Source organism: Vanellus vanellus (genome assembly GCF_965231255.1).
Source record: "Vanellus vanellus genome assembly, chromosome: 3".
NCBI lineage: Eukaryota > Metazoa > Chordata > Aves > Charadriiformes > Charadriidae > Vanellus > Vanellus vanellus.
The window spans coordinates 16,504,737-16,526,120 of record NC_138907.1 but is presented as its reverse complement, the minus strand read 5'-3'; positions in this window follow the sequence as shown (position 1 = coordinate 16,526,120).

Here is a 21,384-nt window from a genome sequence, read left to right as displayed (position 1 = left end):
TGAATCAGTTGCAACGTCCGGAAGGAGCTGAAGAAGAAATTCTGTGAGGCACTATGCCAGTTGGATCTGGCAGGAGGTGTAAGGAATTAACAGGCAAATGATTTTTTGACAGGGAAATACAAAGCAAGGATTGCGGGAGCAGTAAGACTGCTTCTTGTTAGGTCCTCGTATCTCAGATGACGGACAGAATGGAATGAACACCAAGAGCTAGGAAAGAAAACAGTATCTTGCTAAGGTGAAGTACTGGAAAAGTTAGATGACCCTCTCCAGTCCAAAGAGTCAAAAGAAGGGTTTGGCAACGAAGGGTAGAAGGCAGCACTGACTCTTCTAAGAGAGAAGGTTGTGTATGAAGAAAGTGAGGCCATAAGTCTGTGACTTTTTGTATGGGAGGGAATCTTAGTTTATCTGACCAAAGGTGAAAAATAAAATAAAATGCACAGCCCAGAAAGCAGTCTTGGGATAGAAGCTGCGGTAGGAGCAGCAAATGGAGAAAGTAACCATGTCACAATGCGCAGCCAAAGTTAATACAAATACTAAAGAACTGCCTCCTGAGAAATTTTGCTGGTTCAAAAAAAATAAATGTTATGCACCGCATCTTTGCCAGCTTTCCTGAATGCATTTTTCCCCTTTTGCACCAAGATTGTTTTCTGCCATGAGCAAAACTGTGAATACATAATCCAATTGATCTGCTTGTCTTCACAAGAGTCTGAAGTGTTGGTAACGTTCTCTGAAATGCAAGCTCAGTGTGCTGCATGATGTGGAGAAGGTATCTGAGCTTATAGCATTTAAATAGCTACAAAAGCCCTCAAGAACTTAAAAAGACTATGCTGTGTGACTGTAACAAGGAAAGGTTTATTATTCTCTTTGATAATTGAAGATAAAATATTCTTGTAAGGATAAAAGAAGATCTTTACTTCCTTATATATATAAAATTTACTTATTGTCTATAAAGTTCGCTTCTTAATATATATACACTCCTTTCACCAGTCCTTGTGCATAAAAGTATGAACACCACCATTTTCTTCTTAATATACCAGAAGGGGAGTTTTGTGAAATTTAGATGGATTGACAAAACTAGTGCATTTTCAACAGTCTCAGTGTTTGTAAGACAGGCCTTGTCCTTCTTCAGAAAGGTATTGCAGTGATTTCTTTTTCTTTGTTTTAATGTCTACTATGCTACTTCTGGAAAGGTAATACTGGAGCAAGACAAGAGAGAGGATTCACTGCTCTGATCCTGTTCATAAAACAGGGAAGGGTTGTCGTTAACAATCCATAGTGGTACAAAGCTGTAGTCAGCAAAGAAAAAGTTACAGTCCTTCAGCAAATATTCTTCCTTTATTTAATGCTACTAAATAATAATAATAATAAAAAAAAAACAAACGGGATTTTTGTAAGTCACATTCCATGAAGTAGCAAAACCAGGTATTACCTATTCTGGCTGATCTCTCAAGATCTGACAACTGGTTTCAGTATCAGTTGTATCTTTGACATAGATGGGAGCTGAATGTTTTAAAATGTTTTGTCTTGTCGTGAACCAAGGCAGCCTACTGAAAAAGAAATAGAGAGCATTAGTGGGATAGACAGGCTTAAATACTCAGAGCATGTGATCATTTTCTGAGTATATTTCAGTTACTTTGGTGAATATCCACATAGCTACCCAGTTCTAAGCGTAAGTGGAATGGTGTTTGCCCACCTTCACCGTAATTTTTTTCCTTTCATTTAAATGGATTTGTCTGCATTTCCGTTTGTGCCCATTGCCTCTTGTGCTTAAGAACTGGACGACCTCACCTTTCAAAAGCATGTTATAATTTCAATCCTAAATATGTTTACAGCCAGTTTTATACAAATTTTCTGTGTCCCAATACAATCTCACATTAAATAGCTTTCTCCCACCCTGATATTTTCCTTGACATATTTATAAAGTAGAATCATATTCCTCCTTCCATCTGTGTTTTGCTAATCAAACAAGCCAAACTTGTTTACTTTGTGCATGATATTCTTTCCTTTCTCTGATCATTCTGCTGTTCTGTGCCTGCTCCAGTGAATATTAATTGTTCTTTTACATGGACAACCAAATTACACATAATTCCGAATGAATTTGCAGTGCAGGATAGTACCAACATTTCACCTCTCCTAAAAGGCTCTTGACTTGTGTATTTACAACTGCAAAATATTAGTAATATCCATACTGTCCATCCCAAATGCTATACTGACTTTCAATCAGATTAGATTTTCAACCCGTCAGCAATTTCTCTTGTGCAAAAGAAAACGTAGAGAGCAGGATCGTTAATCCTGCTTTTCTAAGGATGTGGAATTGTGTTCCCTTTACATTTATCTTTGCATCTTGTTTTCTTTTACCAATTGTTCCAAAATCAAACAAAATACTGGGATGAGACTAACCAATCTACAGTTTGTCTAGATTGCCTTGCCCCCCTTATTTTCTTACTCACACCTGGCCTGTTGCAGACTCCAAAATGGAACAATTTTAAGAGGACTTGGACTTGTTCAGTATGCCTGTTTCTTTTCAGTGAATGATTTTGACACTGAAGAATAAGACTTCTTTATATTTTTTTTAATAATATATTCAGAGTTCTAGAAACATCATTGTAAATCCCAATGAAAAGTAAACATAAGCCAGCTTGTCCTTATTCCTACAACTCTTTGGACAACACTACAAAACCATCAGATGGTTGAAGGACACCAACAATTTCCAAAGGAGAAGAACCTCCTATGTGTTCCCTGTCCCCCCTGCCCACAGCACTTACGTGTCACCTCGCTGTTCCCAGCATGCGAATTCCAGCAAAATATTGATGAACGCCATGATTCATTCCCTGCTGTGGATGGCTTCTGTAAAACATCATTTTGAATCACGGTTAATCACCACCTGCTTGACCATCACAACTGTGTTATATAGCTACCAGATGGCAGCTACAGAAAGTACAACCAAGTCATCTTTTTTTTTTTTCTACCTACTTATTAATGCCATATCCTCAAGAAAAACAAAATGTATTTGAATCCTGACATTTGTTTGCATTTTACTTTTATTTTACTTCTAACATGAGGTTAACACACAACAGACAGACTTAGAACTGTGCACTTCACTTCCTTATTAATATACTAAGCGTTTTCTTGACTATAAGTAGTTGTGCACTTCTTTGCAGAGAATATAGTACATTACAAAAATACATAAGGAAGAAGCCACTATTGGTCAAATGCAACATATATTTAATTGAAATATGTTTTTGGTACACCATGGCTGAGAATTTCCCTTATCTGTAGACCAGTTAAGATGCTAAGTGACACTCAAATATATAAATTGTGAGCCTTTTCAATGTCTGAAACAAATCTTGAAAATAAGACACTAAAGTTTCTTCCGTAAAAAAAGGCAGGGATGCTCTCAGAGAAGTACAATACTGAAATTATTACTGAATATGCAACTAGCATCAAAGATTCATCCCTTCTCAAATTACCTTCAGAAGGCACTACTTAGCATCCACAAGAGCTTTTGAAAATTACAGACCTGTGATGTTTAATTGGGTCTTTTCTTGTCTATGGTCAGGTGGGATGCTGTGGCCTTCTCACAGCAAAAGAAAATACACCAGAATCGTGTCATCTTACTTACAGGCTACTACGTTGTTTTCTACTTGAGGAAATATTTGAAAACAGTTGAAATCTAAGCATAAGCAGAATTTTGGGTGCCCTTATTTAAAGCAATACTACAGACCACCTTTGACTTCCTGTGAAAAAATGTAATGACTGTTTACCTGCCTCTGGAAAAAGTCAAGATAAATATCTTCCACAGTCTTCAAAATCGTCCCAATGGCAACAAAGTACTTAGAAGAGTTTTTCTGAATAATGCATATGTACCCAGGTACACTTAGGAACTTTAATTGATGAAATGTAGAAGTAGATGATTATTAATCCTGCATTTTTTATGATCTCACCCACTCATTGACCACTGATGCTCCTTAGATCAGGCGACTTATTTTACAAGTTTCTGAGATCTTTCAAACAGCCATGACATAATATTCATTTTTAATTCTACCTCCATCAGACAGAGAACTTTCAGGAACAAAGTTAGCTTTGTCAAGCCATACAAATGATATCAAAGAGGCTGTAAAGAAATATTTACTTAATGCAATCAGTACTTTAAAGCAGAACAAGGAGTTTACCACGCTAGGGACAAAGACGACTATTCGGGGCTTCCTTCAGTACAATACTGAAAACAAGGACATATTCAATGGTATAAGCAGTAATGAATCCATGAAAGGATATATTTTTCTTTTATTTATTCAAGATGTACGTGACCTGTTTACGTAACTAACATGACATCATGGCTCTGCAAGTATTTCATTCATGGCAATATGTGATGGATGAATGTTCTGAAAATGAACTGAACATATATAGAAGAGTTAGAGATTAAAAGCTTGAAGGATTTGCTTTCTGCTTGTCAGGAGTATCTTACAATGGTTTAATAGTGATTTGACATTAATGGTAATAATAATTTCAATTAAAGAGAATAGCTAAAATGTATTTGTTATATGCATAATGTATATATATGCATATATGTACATATATATGAAAATAGACTTCAAGACATGAAATAAGCTTAGTATAAGAATGAAACGTTGGTATAAGAATGAAACCTAAGTATAAGAATAATTTCTTGCCCATGAATACTTCATTGCAAAAAAGTCTCCTACTTCACATTATCACTCAAAATCTGTTTCAGTGACCCTGGCACAAGAAGTGTATTAATGGAATGTGTTGATTCCACAGCTATTGGGAGGCACCGTCAGTGCAGAAAAGGGACAATGTTGGCAACAGGAATAGCAGAAGTGGGATGAAATTTCACTGTACAGAAATTTCACATTGGTCAAACACAGGTAACAAATTTCTTCTAAAATTTTGTCTTAATAAATTTGAAATAAAAAAAAAAAATGTAGTGACCTCTTCTGGACAAATACTGATCTAATCTAACACCTACAATTTTTATATTATTCAATCTTAAGTTGTCATTTTATGTCCAGTATTTCTTAAACCCAACATAACAAGAAATAGGAATGCTGCCCCATTAAGAAAGAGTAGTTACTATTTATATTGATTTTTCACACCTCTTACTTTCAATCAGTGAATACATTAGTAATAAAACATCTTAATTCCAGCACAATCAACCTTCTTTTGTATCACAACATCAGCTGCATATTTCAGAACGGGAGAGAAATATAAACTAGATCCTTGAGCCTCCAGACAATTATGCATGTGTTTTATCTCCTGACATTGTGAATAGAATTGGCGAGGAATTTTTCTTATTGATTTTTTAAAGAATCCTCTGAACCTCTTTCAAATTCCACTTGATTAAACTAAAATATTTGATTACACATTTACCCTATTTTCTGATTTGAAGGCAGGGGGAGTTACCTTAGCTCACTTCACAGTCTCTGACTAGAAAATTTCAGGCATTTGGTAAAAACAAATTCCTTCACAATTTAAATTTAACAGATGTGGAGCAGATTTCACATCTAAACAAAACATTTCACCATTTTGTGTTTCTCTCCATTGTTAGAAAGAGCTCTGCATTATGGGTTGAAATAAAGGGCAAAACTCTTGAGTGCTATGCTGCCCAGACAAACCCCATTGAAAACCCCTGGAAGAGACAGAATAAAATAAAGTCACACCCATTGAACACGAACTGAACAAAAGAACTTTGAAACAGCATTCTCTGGTTTGCCCCTTCCGCAGATTTGGGGAATGCTGCTTATTTTGACGTTGTGAATTATTGCAACTCTGCATCGTTCATTCAGACCTTTGTAGTAATAGAAATAGTATTCATCTTTCCAGCAAGTTCTCCAAATCTGAATTTGAAACACTCATAAGTGGAAACACGCAGCAAAGTTAAAAGTGCTATTCCTTGACTATAATTGTTCTACAACACCCTTCCATATAGTAAATGTTAATTGGCTTATCACATGAAAAACAATATGCCCAAATTAAGAGCAGTTTAAGAGTTAACTATTACAGCTTTGTGAATTCCAATGCAATTACAAGGACTATGTATTTTTTTTTTTTAAATTACAAGTTCCATCATTTGAAACAAAAATAACTTTCCTCAATACTCTTTTTAGAGCTGCAGTGAGGGATAGGCTATATCGATTTGATTAGAGGAATATTTTCTTTCTCTTGGGATTGCCTTCCTACACATCTCTTGCAGAATGATTCATAGGGCTCAGTCATTCAGAATTGCAAATGTGGTATGGGACCTCTTGTCAGTTGACAAATGGTTGTAGTCACATTTAAACAAAGAAAGAAAAGACAGAAATTATTCCATGGAAGAGATTAAACTTCATTCATTCTAACCATCATAACTCCAGTGCTCCACACTCATCCATTGTTTTGATTACTCTAATTAAGGAACTTCACTGGCTTACTGGGTCTTTTAGTTCATACACATTTCATCAGAAGTGTATCTTGCCTATCCATGGTAGCAGAAACTGAGACAGAAGCCATTTTGACTCATGAAATGCACTAAAGTAGCTGTCTGCATTGATTATGCTTGAAATTTTGTTGTACAACATATTTAGAGTGCTTGAGTAGTCGACTTGGAACGGCAATGTGGAAATGTCATTCACGTGTCATGTAAGCTGAACTTAATTATACAATAATTGCACATCCGATACACTGAAAGTAAAAGGAAGCAGCATTTCCTTGTACTTACCATGAAACAAGCATGTATTATTCATTCACTTAGTTACTATACTGAAGTACTATTACAGGCATTACCATTTTGCTTTAAGGTACAATGAGTAATTTATTAATTAGTGATGCAGATGTTTATAAAAATGCTAAACCGAAGTTCTGAAATGAACTATTGCAAAGAGCACATGAGACTGCCAGCCTAACTCACGGTCAGATAAAACAGGCAGTTACTAAGGTTGGGTAGGACTGCTCAAAGGAAATTTTTGCACATTTCCACAACTCAAGGTAGAGATACTCATGAGGTGTCTGTCACTAAAAACAAATAAACAAAAAGTCTCCTAAACGTTTCAAGAAAGAAATAGTTATGGTTTCAGACTACTTTGGTTCTGTACGTCAGCAGTTGCTGACTTGCTGAAGGTGAGCACTATTGCATGTCTCCTCCTGTCATTTCCCCATCATGATTTACTCCAGAGCATTCAGAGCGGTTGGTACTGACACCTGCACCACTTCTGTAGCGCTTAATGTGATGCTACCACCTCTGTATAGTTATATTGAGGGTGACAGAGCACTGGAACAGGCTGCCCAGAGAGGTTCTAGAGTCTCCTTCTTTGGAGATGGTCAAAATCCACCTGGATGCATTCCTGTCCAACCTGTTCTAGGTGAACCTGCTTTGGCAGAGGGGTTGGACTAGATGATCTCTGAAGGTCCGTTCCAACCCCTACCATTCTGTGATTCTGTGCGATTCATCTACATCCTCCCAGCAGTTCCCATGTAGCGTATGGTACTGTGCTGACTACCTCTCCACAGTTGAATCTTATCCTGAAGCCATTGAACAGACTATTTTTCAATAAGAGGGACTTCATGGAAATCACAACAGAGGTGACAGCTAACAGAAACAGCAAGAAAAAATATGTCATTGCAAAGCAAAGATATACACAACTGCTTAGAAAATTTAAGGGATTTGAAATACAGTTTTATACTTGTACCATAAAAATCCACAGCTAGTTCAGCATACACCTGTCTGTCTCAAAAATAAGGCTTACATCATTCAGTTGCCTCAGTTTAATGTAGTCCATCCTGAAACAATCACTGCAGAACAGGAAAGAAACATTTAAGATAGACATATTAGTGAAAATCAACATCATGAATAGTATTAAACAACTCCCAAAAGATTTGCTAATGTACCTACTTTCAGCTTACAAGATTTTATTCTGCCTGGTTGACTGAAACAGAAATGAGCAGGTGTACTCTGTCTAAGCGACATGAGATATTCAATTCTTTAAATTAGAGATAACAGGCCCCACATAAATACATATACATCCTTTAGAAAAAGGATCTCACAGCCCTTGAAAGGGCCACAGGATGAAGGTCGAGCCAGCATGGAAAGAAACTGCTCTTTACACAAAACTGTTCAGAGAGTAAAGTGAGAAAATAAGAGCTTTGACTAAACAAAGACCATGGACCTGAAACTAAAGGATGAGTTAAAACCAATGCTTGTGGAAACCTGAAACCTGTGTGTGATGTGCAGGGCACTGTGGAGGGTGGATGCTTGCCACCACAAGGTTAGCGTTGGCAGCGTACCAGGAAATGTAAGTGGCCCCCAAAGATGAAATATTCCCTTTTCTGCTATATCACCCCCCAACGGGGATTTTTCTCTTCCTTCTTATTCAAGGAACTACCTAGCCATATAAGAAAAAAAGGGCCTTGACTGCTGGCTGGCTCCTCTACTTTAAATCTTGCCTATATTATTGCTGTCAAAAGATCTCTTCTAGTCCAGTTTGAGAGAAGTTTGTTGTCAACCCATAATAAGATTGGCAGATTAAGTAATAGTAAACAGAAGATCACAGATTTGGCATACAGAAGAAAAAAACAAATAGGGAAAGCCTCTTAATTCTTCATCAGCTCACTGGAAAATAATTTCCTTTTAAATTGAGAAGAGAACATGAGCAGCTTTATTAGCTTGCATGCCGGAGCAAAACGCCCGACAAAACTGTGACAATGGACATTGCTATACAATTTAAACACTTAGTACTGCAAGTAATTAAATGTTCCTCCACACCTTATTTGCTTCTCTTTTCAGACACATATATAGCAATACACTTCACCATATAAAATAGATTTTTCTACTTACAAGAGAACATGAGTAAATATAAATTGCGTCCAACTTCAAATGGCTGAACAGGGTATTCACACAGTCAAATCTATTCAGTTAATACACGTGCCTGAAATAGAGCTTTGCCTTCCATAGTCAGTGACACCTATATGGAACTCCATAGTTCCCAAACTCAAGCACCCACTTTTATTGATGGGTACTGAAAGAGCAAGGTTCTTTTCCATGATGCTCATCAAAGAACATTTGGGTTTTGTGTCTTGCTAGTTTTCCACCCTAAACCCTGCAGGCATTTACCGAGACAGAAAATATTGCAAAACTTCTAAGCAGACTTCAGGATGTAACAATCTGTAGTACCCCTTTGGAAAGATAATAAAGTTTTGGGCTCAGAAAACCAACTGCACCATAAAGCCTATCATTAAGGAGCTCAATCATAGTAATTCACCCAACTATTCACATTCAACAGAACAATCTACAACCAATAATATCCCCTTTTAGTTAGATATGGCTTGATTAGCCAATACCATTCAATAAAAATGTCTGAATGTATTACAGGTGGGTAGACTTTGGGAATTCAGTGGACTAGGCCTGGACTAGAAGTAATGCATAGGAAACTTTCAGAGTTCACGTGGTATTTCTAAGACCGTGACAATTATTTTCCAGACTCCTGCGTATATGGGGTGAATTTTTTATAAGTCACCCTGTTTGGATCATCCAGATTTGTTTTAATGTCTAAAGGAAATAACTAATTCAGCACAATAACAAGGATTTATTACAGCCTTTGTGGGACCAAACTAAGTGGAGCAAACAACTGAGTGTGGTCTTTTTTTCTAATGGCATGATACATATGCAAGGTTTCCCAATGCTATGCATTGACTAATGAGTGAAGCATCAATTCAAGCATAGAGAACAGCTTCATGCATTCAACAGCAGCTCACTCAGGGGCATCAATTTTAGAATTTCTTCTATTCAGAAGGACTAAACACCATATACTTGTATATATAACTAGCTACGTATATAGTCAAATGTAATTTCGGATGATATCAAGTACCAGAATGCTAGGCAAGAGAAACACCTTTAGACTTTTCAAAAGCAATGAAGACTATTTAATACCTTCTACAGGCATTAAAAATTAAGAAAATGCAATGCCAGTTAGCACCTTATTATTAATTCAGCACAATATGCACGTCTCTGTGTCCAGTCCCTTTGCATCAGCAAGAGTGTAAGACAGAAGAAAGAAATTCACTTACCACGTTTATTTAAAATAAATGCAAATATAATCATGTTTTCTTATAGCTGCTGAATTGTCACAGCTGATGTACTCTTTAATGGTATGAGTACAGTGAACTATAGTTACTGCCACTCCCTGGTGCTTACTGCTTTCTCAGCATTCAAGGACAAACTTAAAACCAAGCAAAGCATCAGACAGTGGGGGTGTGACCTGGAAATAGTGCTATATTCAGAATGTTGCCCCCTCCTGAAATTTCATCACACATTTTTTAATAATTTGTACTTTTTCCCAGCGGTGCAAACGCTTGTAGTATCATATAAGTATACATTCAAGCAACTACTTGAGATGTGCATTTTTCATTAACAAAAATAAGCCTGCCTGTAACCTCAGATCAGCAGAACTAGTAAGAGAGAAAGGCTAATGGGAGAAACTAAGAGGATATTTAAAATTATTGCTGCATTTGGCCTGTCTCACAGTTCCACAGAGGGGTGCTAATCCATGGATTATTAATTTTTGTGAACAGCACACTACAGCACTACAACCCCACCTTGGACAGAGAAACACTGAGAAAAGGTATGAGAGATGAGAGAAGCAAGACTACCGTAGACATGAAATTGCCTTATGCAGGTTATTACTGTCACTCTAGGCCAGGGGACTGCAGCCGTTAACATTCTGCATCAAGTAATGAGTTTTTTCAAGTCATCACTTTCAATCAGATTTTGAAAAGATGGCGTAGGAATGACTTAGCAATGCGATTCAGATATCATTAGCGCGTATGTAGCAAAACTCAGTTTCTTTCTGATGTTACTTTAGTAGCAGGTAAGTATTGCCAGACTGTTAAAAGAAACGGAGCATAAGATTGCTCTCACATGATCATGCAATACGTACAACACTTACCCAAGATACTGATTTTACCTGTTCTAGAGGAATGGGTCATATACACGGGTCATAAAAATGTATGGTTAATTAGTATTAATATTTTCCTGTTAATACCTAGTTCCTTTCACTTGCAGGTCTCCACGTGCTTTATACGTACATTGTTTCCACTTAAGCAGAAGCAAAGACTAAGGCGGACAGAGGAGTGACGGCAAGACTCCTCAATGTGCCAGTGGGATACAGAACTCAGATCTGCAGGTCCTGATGTACTGCAGAAGCCCTTAAACTACTGCACCTTCTCAGACTGCTAGTCAATTGCCTTCTCATGAATGGTGTAAACACCCCTTCAAGCAAATCCATTAGCATTTTCTTAGAACAATGCCCTATCATCAGGAAAATTACTCATTCGCTTACATATATGATGTAAAAATCCAGGGCGTTTATTACCTGTGTTAGTGAAACTTGCTATGACGTTCTCTTCCATTCTAAGTATTAGGACTACAGTAGGTACTGCAACCTGGTACATGTCCTTCTCCTTAAAGGGTCCTGTACAAAACAAAATGAAAATGCCAGGGTTATTATTTTCACAGTGATGGAAAAAGCAAGAAAGCCACATAAAAACAAGAGTAATTTTTAAACTTCATTACAATTCTTTCCCCCTTCCTTTAATATTCATTACTTTGCTCACTTGAGAAGAGGCTGCGTATATACTAGCTATGGTGCCTTCTTAAAATTGGGCTCATAATTTAGAACATAAACTGAGACTACATGCAAACTGCCAAAAAACTCTCCCATCCAGGACATTGAGAAGACCAGTATATTTCTATGCCAAAGACAAACTTTCAAGACAGTAGTTTTACTCAGTATTTGCTGGCTGAGTTGCAAGAGACTCGTTTCTCACACCTCCACCTTCAGCTGAGGCAGTTAAAACATTTTGACCTTGATCCTCCTTACTCAATTAATAACCCTGCCTCACAGGTGTATCTTCTCACTGTTGATTCCTCACATTTGAAAGACCACACAGAAAGAAAGTGTCTCTCAACAAACTTCCTGTTTTCTTTTCCGGTATCTTAAGCATGTCTTTGTTTCTTTAGTTTACAATATTTTCTTATCACTGCACCAAAAATGCCAGAGAAGGCCATGGCAACAGGCTGATTTTATGTGGAGAGCGATCAGTCATCCACGGCTGGAAGGAACAGTGAATCCCAATTTCATTTCAAAATCTAATGAAGTTGGCCTCTCAAATCCACTTGATGTATCTACTAATATTAGGCTTAGATTGAAATATAAGATTTCTTCCTCAAGACCTGTCATGATCATTTGAATCAGGGTTTTTAGAATAGAGGAAAGGAGGCCAAAAAGGGGGAACACAGTAACACTTTCAATGACAAAAACATTGATTAGACAAAAGACACAGGACACAGGAAGGGGGTTTTGATTAAAAAATAAATCAGTTTTCAATGACAGTGATAATGAACTACTGTCACAGATTGCCTGGGAAATCTGCCTTTGGCAGTTTCTAAGAAAAGTATATCCATTCATAGCATCAAGAATGGAAAAATGGAAAGAATGGAAAAGCTATCAGGAATGATATAGGGAAAATATTCCCATACTGGACTAGGTGACCTCACAAAGTTCTTTGCAATCCTACGCCTCTATGATTCTGGTAACTTTTAATTACATAGCACATATTACACTATCAATCCAGTTACAAAATACTTAAGGAAAGACGTATCGATAGACAACTAAGGATTTGAAATAAAGAAAAAAGATTGACTTGGCCTTATACATGTATTTGAAAGAAAAACTCTATTAAGTTTAATCCAGTTCCCCAAAAGTATTGGAGCATTTAGGGTGCTGCTCTTTAACAAACTAAAGGCAGCTGTGGGGATTGAACGGCTGTGGTAGGTTCATTTTCCCTTGCAGCATTCACTATTTATTTCCATTAAGTTCACCCTACTTTCACAGCGCTAAGGCACTTCTGCTTTCTGTGTTGTATTGTCTTTTACTATTGGGACATCTTACTCACTGACTTCATTGACTATTTCATCAAGCATCAGATAGAGTCACTGTACGTTCTCCCCTCAGTTTTACAGTCAAGTATCCCAGGACCTTCATCAAGCCCCAGCATCATTATAGCTGCTGAAGATCTACCTCAGCTTCCACACTTCATGAAACAGAAAGAAGTCGGAATGAGAGCGGGCATTAGTCACAAAAGCTTTGCTGATGTCTTTTTCCATTTTCTCTTTTGACTGTTTTTTGGCTTATTTCTGATGTCAGAACTAAGTAAGGAGATAATACAGTGCTATGACAGCCCTGTGCTAGCTGGAAACGCGAGCCTGTTCTCTGGAGGTCATTTCTATCCCTTACTGTAGGCATAGCTACAGCTGTATGCTCAAGGTGATTTAAAGAGAATTATTTTAATGAAATGGTTACTGCTGGTGCCTTTGCTAGCTGTTCAGATTTTATGGGTTGAGAAAGTACTGCATCATTTAGCAAATACAGCAACTAAAGTGAAAAGCAGCTGGTTATGATAAAGAAACAAACCAACACAAAGAGCAATAATAATTTAGCTTGCGATGGGAAAAAAATAAGTAAGTTAAGACAATGATCGTCATTTCAAGCAGAATATTCAATTTTCTGCTAAAGCTAATTATTAGTGCATTTCAGCACATACCTTTCCCATTTTTATGGCCATATGGCGCCCTTACATGCACTCTGAGCGCATATGAGAGGTCTAATTTAAATTACCTCAAGCACTTACATAATGCTTTGTATATTCACAAATCTGCAAGATTCTTGGCTGGATATACTCCGGTCTTTTCAACGCTATCACTAGAGAGAGCATCAGGAGCCAGCCAGAACCTCTCTCCTGGCAAATTATAATTCGTCCTTGCAGTGACAGAAGGTGCAGGTGCAGAAGCTCCTTTCTCCAACTCTGCCGCTCTGAGCCAGACTCTATCAGTAGCTTAACATCACATATTCCTCCTTACCAGGAGTCTGAGTTTTGATTCTGAACACTCTATTCATGAGTCCATCTAGTGGATAGTATGAGATACTATATTTCTACATACACATATAGTACGCATATGTCTACCTCTAAACTCTTTTTTCCCCTCTTCTAATCATAACAGTTTTTAAAAAGATTCAAAATATGACAGTTTGGCATTGATTTGAATAATTTCCTAAAGATTAAACCCCACCAAAACCACTGAAATACTTGTATCTGTATCTCGCTTAGAACTTGGCTGCAGAAGCTGAATAAAAACTCCTTCCTTCCAAAGGGCAGGGAAGTTTTCAAGATTATGGGAACTGCAGAAAACAATTGTTTCTCTTTGTGGATGATACTGAATTGCCCCAAAGGATTTTAGGGAGGCTGGGATTCTCCAGAGCCTTGTGCAACCCTCCACACGCTACCCCTGAAGCCTTCCTTAGTGCTCAGACCGTGCCGTAATCAGGGCTACAACTGGTCACTAGAGCCCAGGGGCAAACATAAGCGTTTAGCGGAGGGTGCAAATTCACTGGATTCTCCCTCTGACGTAGCTTTCAAACAAGCCCTCCACCTCTGTTTCCCTCCTCAGGCTTGGTCCTTTCAGACGTAGCCCCACAGGAGCTTCTCTAGCTTTTGCATTTATATGGTGTTGGGCAGTGAGCATGTTGGATAATGGCTATGGGGCGGGGGGGGAAGAGTCTAGTGCTATGCAGGGCCATACAGAGTCCAGAAGCGTACCTCCCACAAATCTGCAGATGCCCAAGTAGAGAGTGACTTTTTGAATATTCTGTTTTTCAAAATCTCAGACCAGCCGGGGCCTTCAACTTCAAAACATCTCATGTAAGTCAGGAAAGGGTACACTAGCCCTTAATACTTTTGTTTGTTTGTTTTTCAAATTACTATAGGAAGCAACTAATCTTGCATAAAATTGAAGTTCCCTGCAAATACCTCCGACCACTCTAGTTTCTGAACTACACCACAGCTTTGCTGCCAATACAACATGATGGCCATCAAACTTAACAAACCAGCTGCCAGTTCAGAACAAGCATTGTGCTGAAACGTTGGCACCCTATATCAATTTGATGCAAACAGCTACAAATGTTCAAAAAAGTAAAAATCAAACCAATCAACCAACATCCCACCCCCAAACCAGCTCATATATTACTTGACATTTGCAGAAAACTTCCATTTTTCTGCCTTTGAGTAGGAAAATTCTATTGTTAAGGTCCACTAATTTCTCTGAGAATACATTTTTATTCTTTTTATTTTTTTTCAGGCTATTCTTTTCCACTGCTATTCTTGTCCCATGTGTTCTTATTACTGGAAACAAAAGTCTAGTTACACCGAATGAAAAATAAATATTAGTCGTTCACAGTATGGGAAAGTGGGTTAAAAGCACCACCAGATGAATAAGGCACCTTGCATTTATTATATACTTGTTGATCCTTGGGTGAGTGCTCCAAGGAGATGAGTTTCATGTATTTAGGAGAGTTTTCCTCTCAAAAACAAAACCACTCATACTAGCAATAATTTTTGAAAGAAATGGCCTTAATATTTCTGTTCTGGGAAAAGCTGAAGAGGAGTGAAGCTGTTTGTTTTCCACTCCCGTTCCAGCCCTGTCTCTGAAATGCAAACATTTCCCACAGCACCACCTGCAGAACTGTCTAACTGGGGGCTAAAATTACATCAGAGGGAAAGATTAAGCATTAAATCTAGTATGTTACTGAAGAATGACAGTAGTGCTATCTCTGCAGGTAGATTCACAGCCATACTTAATGCATGTAGTCGTTCAGTTATCAGTTTGCATCCAGACATATAGATATTTTGTGTATCATAAGGTGGATGTAAGACAATGCTCTTACGGATGTTTGGCTAGAAGTAAGTCTGGGTAAAAAGCCCTTTATGATATAACAGTATCCTCAGACACTGATTTTTGAAGAAAAAAACTTAACATGCACTTTAGTCTGGCTTCTGCTGAAAAAACTCTGAACGAAATCTAACTGTATTCCTAGTATTTCAATGAGGGAGACACATCACATCCCTCTAGTAGGGGCAACACAAGTATTTGCTACTTTATATGCCATTTTATATGTGATGAGCCTCCCATCTGGCTTCCAGCAGCTTCTACAGAAGTATATCCTACAAGACATCCACTGCTTTACCTGCCAGCCAAGTTCCTCAGATGCTCAAGGACGTGTAAGGTGGCACTAGGTAGCTACGTTTAAGAATCTGGATCAGTTCCCAGATTACCTGCTGGGCTTGCTGAAGATAAAAGTATGAGTGTTAGTATCTGAGATCATCATTACTCTTTACTGCTAGTGGAAGCCATTTTAAAATACATTCTCCGGCTAAAAGACAGTCTCAGCTTTGTAGCTTCCTATCAGCAAGAGCAGATTACACCAACTGGTCCCACATCACTGTAAAAAATGCTTTTCCATTTCTGCTTTCTTATGCTCTCCATTCTCGCTTTAGTGCTGAGTTCACTTCATTTCAAATCCTACAAAAATTGCTTCAATTTAAGTAACTAAATTAAATTCCTACCCAAAGTACTTCATTGACCCAGTTAATCATACTTAATATCACCCTTACCATTCCTCCTTACTGGTCTTAAATGTAAGCCCATTGCTAATTTGTTTACATGCAATATTGTAAATTAGCATAGATGACAACTGCACGACAATTTTCAGTAGCTGGTGAAAGAATCTTGTTCTTAACGCAGTATTTTTTTGGATAGTTCTTTTTGTCTTGTAAGAAAGAAAGCAAACTAATACTGCCTGTCAGAGACTAATCAGACTAAACCATTGTATATTAACTTGAATTAAAACCTTGAGGTTTTGATTTTTTTTTTTTTTAATTTTTATTCCATATTGCCTTCTGGGGTGTGACTTCTATTTCTATTTCTAATTAGAAATTCTGAATTAGAAATTTGTCATGTGTCTTTCATTTTCCTTCCCCACGCACTTAGCTTTCACTGAGGTTTGAAAACTGTGTGAAGAACTGTTTCAGGTTTCTGTCATTCACTTCCTCAATGCTATGACTATGAATTCTGGAGCAAAGCTTGATAAAGTCAGAAAAGTTGAATGGAAAAGGGAACAGAGACAGATGAGGGGAAGTGGCCATATTTCTGATCCTTGAAATGTTTCCTTCATGCCTTCGTCCCTCTCATCTCTGGAGCACCTTCTAGACAATGCTTGCTGAGAGCTATTGCCAAGAGGTTGACTTCAGGTCTTCTAATTTATATGCTTCTCTCAGCAATAATGTCCAGGAGCTAAAAATCACTGAAAAACTCTGCAATGTCAGGCTTGAATACTCCTTTGCGTATGGAAAAAGGTGTTACCACTAACGGTATCAATCTTCTGCTCTTATGGGTCTGATCTTACTGTAAAAAAAGTTTTGCAGTGTCACAGCTACAAACTGTACCCTTTCATAGAAATAAAATGACAGAATCCTTTGGGAAAAGAATATGGACTTATAAATGAAGAAAAGGACTAGGAATAACACAAACTATCAGGGGGTAGGAATATACTGTGAAATCATTAAACATCTCCTGCTTATAGATATCTTCAATTATTTTCACATTCAACACATCATGCACAATGAGTGAAGGATGACAGAATTTAGGTCATCCAAGATTCTCATTGCAACTGTACGGATTTGTAAAATTTTAGTCTTTATCGATCCATGGAAAACCTTAGTCTAAATTCATTAATTCTAGAAAACTTTCACTATTGAATTCAAGGAAGGGTTTAGGTGAAAAATCAAGTATCCACTTTTTCGCCACACATACGGCAACCATGAATATTTCATGGTCAATTGTGAATATAAATATTTAAATTTATTCAAGGATGATGTTTACAAGAACAAAAAAAGACAAAGAACAGCATGCATTAGCTGGTAGCTAATGCATTAGCAGGTAGCATCATCATGTCTACTTCACAAGAGGGTTGCTGGTCCTACAGAGGCTTAGGAACTAGAAATTAACTACAAAGAACAAGAGCAGAGCTAAAGCACAGCCTTACCCAGTTAAATAATTATATTGGTTTTTAATAAATAGGCCTGTCATCTGATATCATAGATAGACATTGTTTTTCTGAAGACCTTTCATTACAATTTTCTTATGGTCTTAAATGACTGGAGTTCACAACTGCTTTTCTCACTTTCCAGTGCAGATAATAAATACTAAAATATACAAGAATGAAGGAGTAATCTTTATTTACAGGTACTACCTTCCAATTACTCCAGCGCAGGTTCTCTCATACACATTGCTATTTTTATTTTGTGCTGTAAATCCAACAGAGTAATCAACACAACTAATCTACATTGGATATATGGATTACATTTTTAAAAGCTGTAAGATTTCCTTAAAAAGGTGGGAATTTTTACACGACAGGTAAAAAGGAATTGTCATCTCTTTTGTGCAGAATAGTATAAAAGGCTGGCATTTTCTTTCATATTCAAGAAAATTTACCAAATTTAGACTATTGGACTTTTAAAGCTAAACTCTGTGTCTACGTGTGGTTGAGAAAAACAATGGCTAGAAACCAGCATGCTCAGGGCTGGGTGGACGATTAATCAGCCAACCAGTAGAGGTCTTCTGAATACTTGCCACAGGCAATTTAGCTGTAAATGAGTATTTCATTTAGCCTGAATGTGCGTGCATTTGTCTGGAAAAGGAGATAGGCTGCCCAGGGAGGTTGTGGAGTCTCCTTCTCTGGAGACATTCAAAACTCGCCTGGACGCCTTCCTGTGCAACCTCATCTAGGTGTTCCTGCTCCGACAGGGGGATTGGACTAGATGATCTTTTGAGGTCCCTTCCAATCCCTAGCATACTGTGATACTGTGATACTGTGACTTGGTCCTCTGTATGGGTATAGGCATGGCCATGGAGGGGGCCATGACAGTTTTGCTATGTACATTAAAATAAAGAGGGGAAAAAAAGGAATTGGCTACCTTTTGTCTGTATTTCACACAATCTAAAGAAGTATGTTGCCGACACCCAGAAATGTAGAAAAGTATCTGAACTCTCCTTTAAACTATTCTTAAGGGTACAGGATGGTTTAAACAGACTCTATGCAATTTTGTCCTCATTTGTTTACATATTATTGCATGCACAGAAGCAACTTTTTGTAGAAGTGACATCTCAAAATTATTTCAATCTGAGGCTGAAGGGCTACTTCTGAAAAATCTCATCCTAGTTCATTCAAAGGTAACTGTGTTAGAAAGGAACAGAAAGGGGATAATGACTTTCTTTCTTGGGCCAACAGTATTTTTTTTTAATTACCTATCCTTCAAAGATTTTATTAAGAAACCTCACATATGGGTCAAGCCAAGCAGTACTAATTTCCAGTAAAGGAAAAAAAAATTGTCAAGAACGATGGTACTTTAAGTAAATGGAATAAGCAAAATGGAAATAAAGGTTAGACCTGTAATTTCAATAAAGTGTTTCTCCCCTTTTAAAATTTTAAGACAAATGACAAAACATTGTATGAAAGAAAAATGATCTGACACATTCTCATGTACAGACACCCTTCTAATTCCTTTACCTTTATAAATTATACTTCATTACAAATATGCTTGGTTCGTGCAAACATATCTTGCTTCGAAGAAGAAAGCAGGTATCATACAGATACATGTGGATGAGACTAACGTAATCAACTTGTACTGGGCACTGCAAGCCTTTTAAAGTACAATCAATACACAACTCATCACCGCTTCACAGACTGCACAATGCACATTGAGATAATTATTATCTCTACTATACTCTTACCCAGATGCATTGTACTTCACACCCTTGTTCCTAAATACCAAGCTTTCCCGTTTCTTCCACTCTCCCTCATCTAAGACTATATCAAACCGGAAAACTCATGATTCATGAGGTTTTCAATTTTTCACAAATGACCGGTAAAGCATATACGTGCGAGTAGGATGCTAGGGGAAAACAGGGAATAAATTAAATCACATATATGCATTCATATACATACTACAACTTCGGCCCACATATCTCAGTTTTACTTAATGTGGAGAAATCTGCAAATAATTGCCACGGCTACCAACGCTACTACAGCTTTATCAGTGCTGGCAGACCTAGTGTCGATGGCACCCCAGCAGCTGCCAGTGGCATCATGTCTCTTAAACCAGCTCAGTGCCAATCTAATTAACACAGCACTGAAACAGCTGCTAGTGCTGGAGAGCTGTGAATATTGTAGCTCCTCATATCACTAATGTCAGTGGAGCTGCAATAGTGGGAATGTTCTGTAAATGTTCCCCAGTGCAGAACAAGCCTATGTTGGCAGTGACCTGGATTTCTGTCCTTGTTGGACATAATACTTAAAGGAAGGTGTCAAACTCAACTCTGTTCTTAAAATCTAATTAAAGACTCCCCATCCTACGTGTTTCGTTACAAATTTTGAAGTCCTGGGTTTCTGATGACAAACTCCTTCACGTATCTGACTTTAGCACTGTATATGATCCCACTGTTATAAAGAGAGCTGTACAGACAATGCAACCTGTGCAATTGTTGCTCAGCACTGAAGAAAACCTTGTGAAAAGGCCAAAACTATTCGGCTAACAGGTCCCAAAAAGGCATTACCTGATTTTATCATTTCGTACTGAAAGAAGGAGAATTCACTATTTTTAGACTATTACAATGAAGTACAATTGTATATACCTCAATAGAGGACACAATCTTCAATGTTTGATCCCTCCCCTCTCTAGTCACTTCGATTAATAAATGTGCTGTCATATCTTAAGAGAGGCTTTCATGACTTGTCTGAGGAAATCACTACGATCGCTTTTGTCTTTTAAAAATGGCAATTATGGAACAATGCTTCAGGATGAGAAAAACAGACGAAGTACCAACTAAGTATAATGAACCAGACAAGGGTGTCAAAAATCCAAATTGTTGTAAACGTGCTTCCACCCTGGGGGAATGGCCTCCACCAATCTGCAACTCACCTGTTACACAGAGAGTATGGGAGCACAGACAAGTCAATGAGCTCATTGGAAGAGGCAGGAGAACCTTTTAATGAATGTAATTTTCTCCTTGAACAGAAGGGATTTGGGAAGATCTCCTCTCTGTTTCTGGGCTCAGAAACCCTAACAGACCCTAACAGTCTTCCCAAAAACAGGGCTCATAATAAAGACTCAGGCGAACTTTGAAGAGGGAAACAGAAAGACATGAAAGACGAGTCCAGAAAGCACTTAGGAGAGTCCGTATTTTGCGGGACTGAATTAAAGAGAAGAAAGCTCTGCCTGATGTCTCTAAATTAATCAAAATAACCTTTTCTCTTGGCATACTGCAGAGATATAGCTCCAGTTTAAGTATGATTTATTGCAGTAAAAACACACTCAAGACAAGCATTGTCTCTTTTCCATACTTGCATAGCACAACGGGACCCTCTCGAGTACTGCCGCTATATAAGCATCTGATGACCCTTTACTGTGGCTGAAAACATTTTCTCCAGTGAATTGCATAACTTA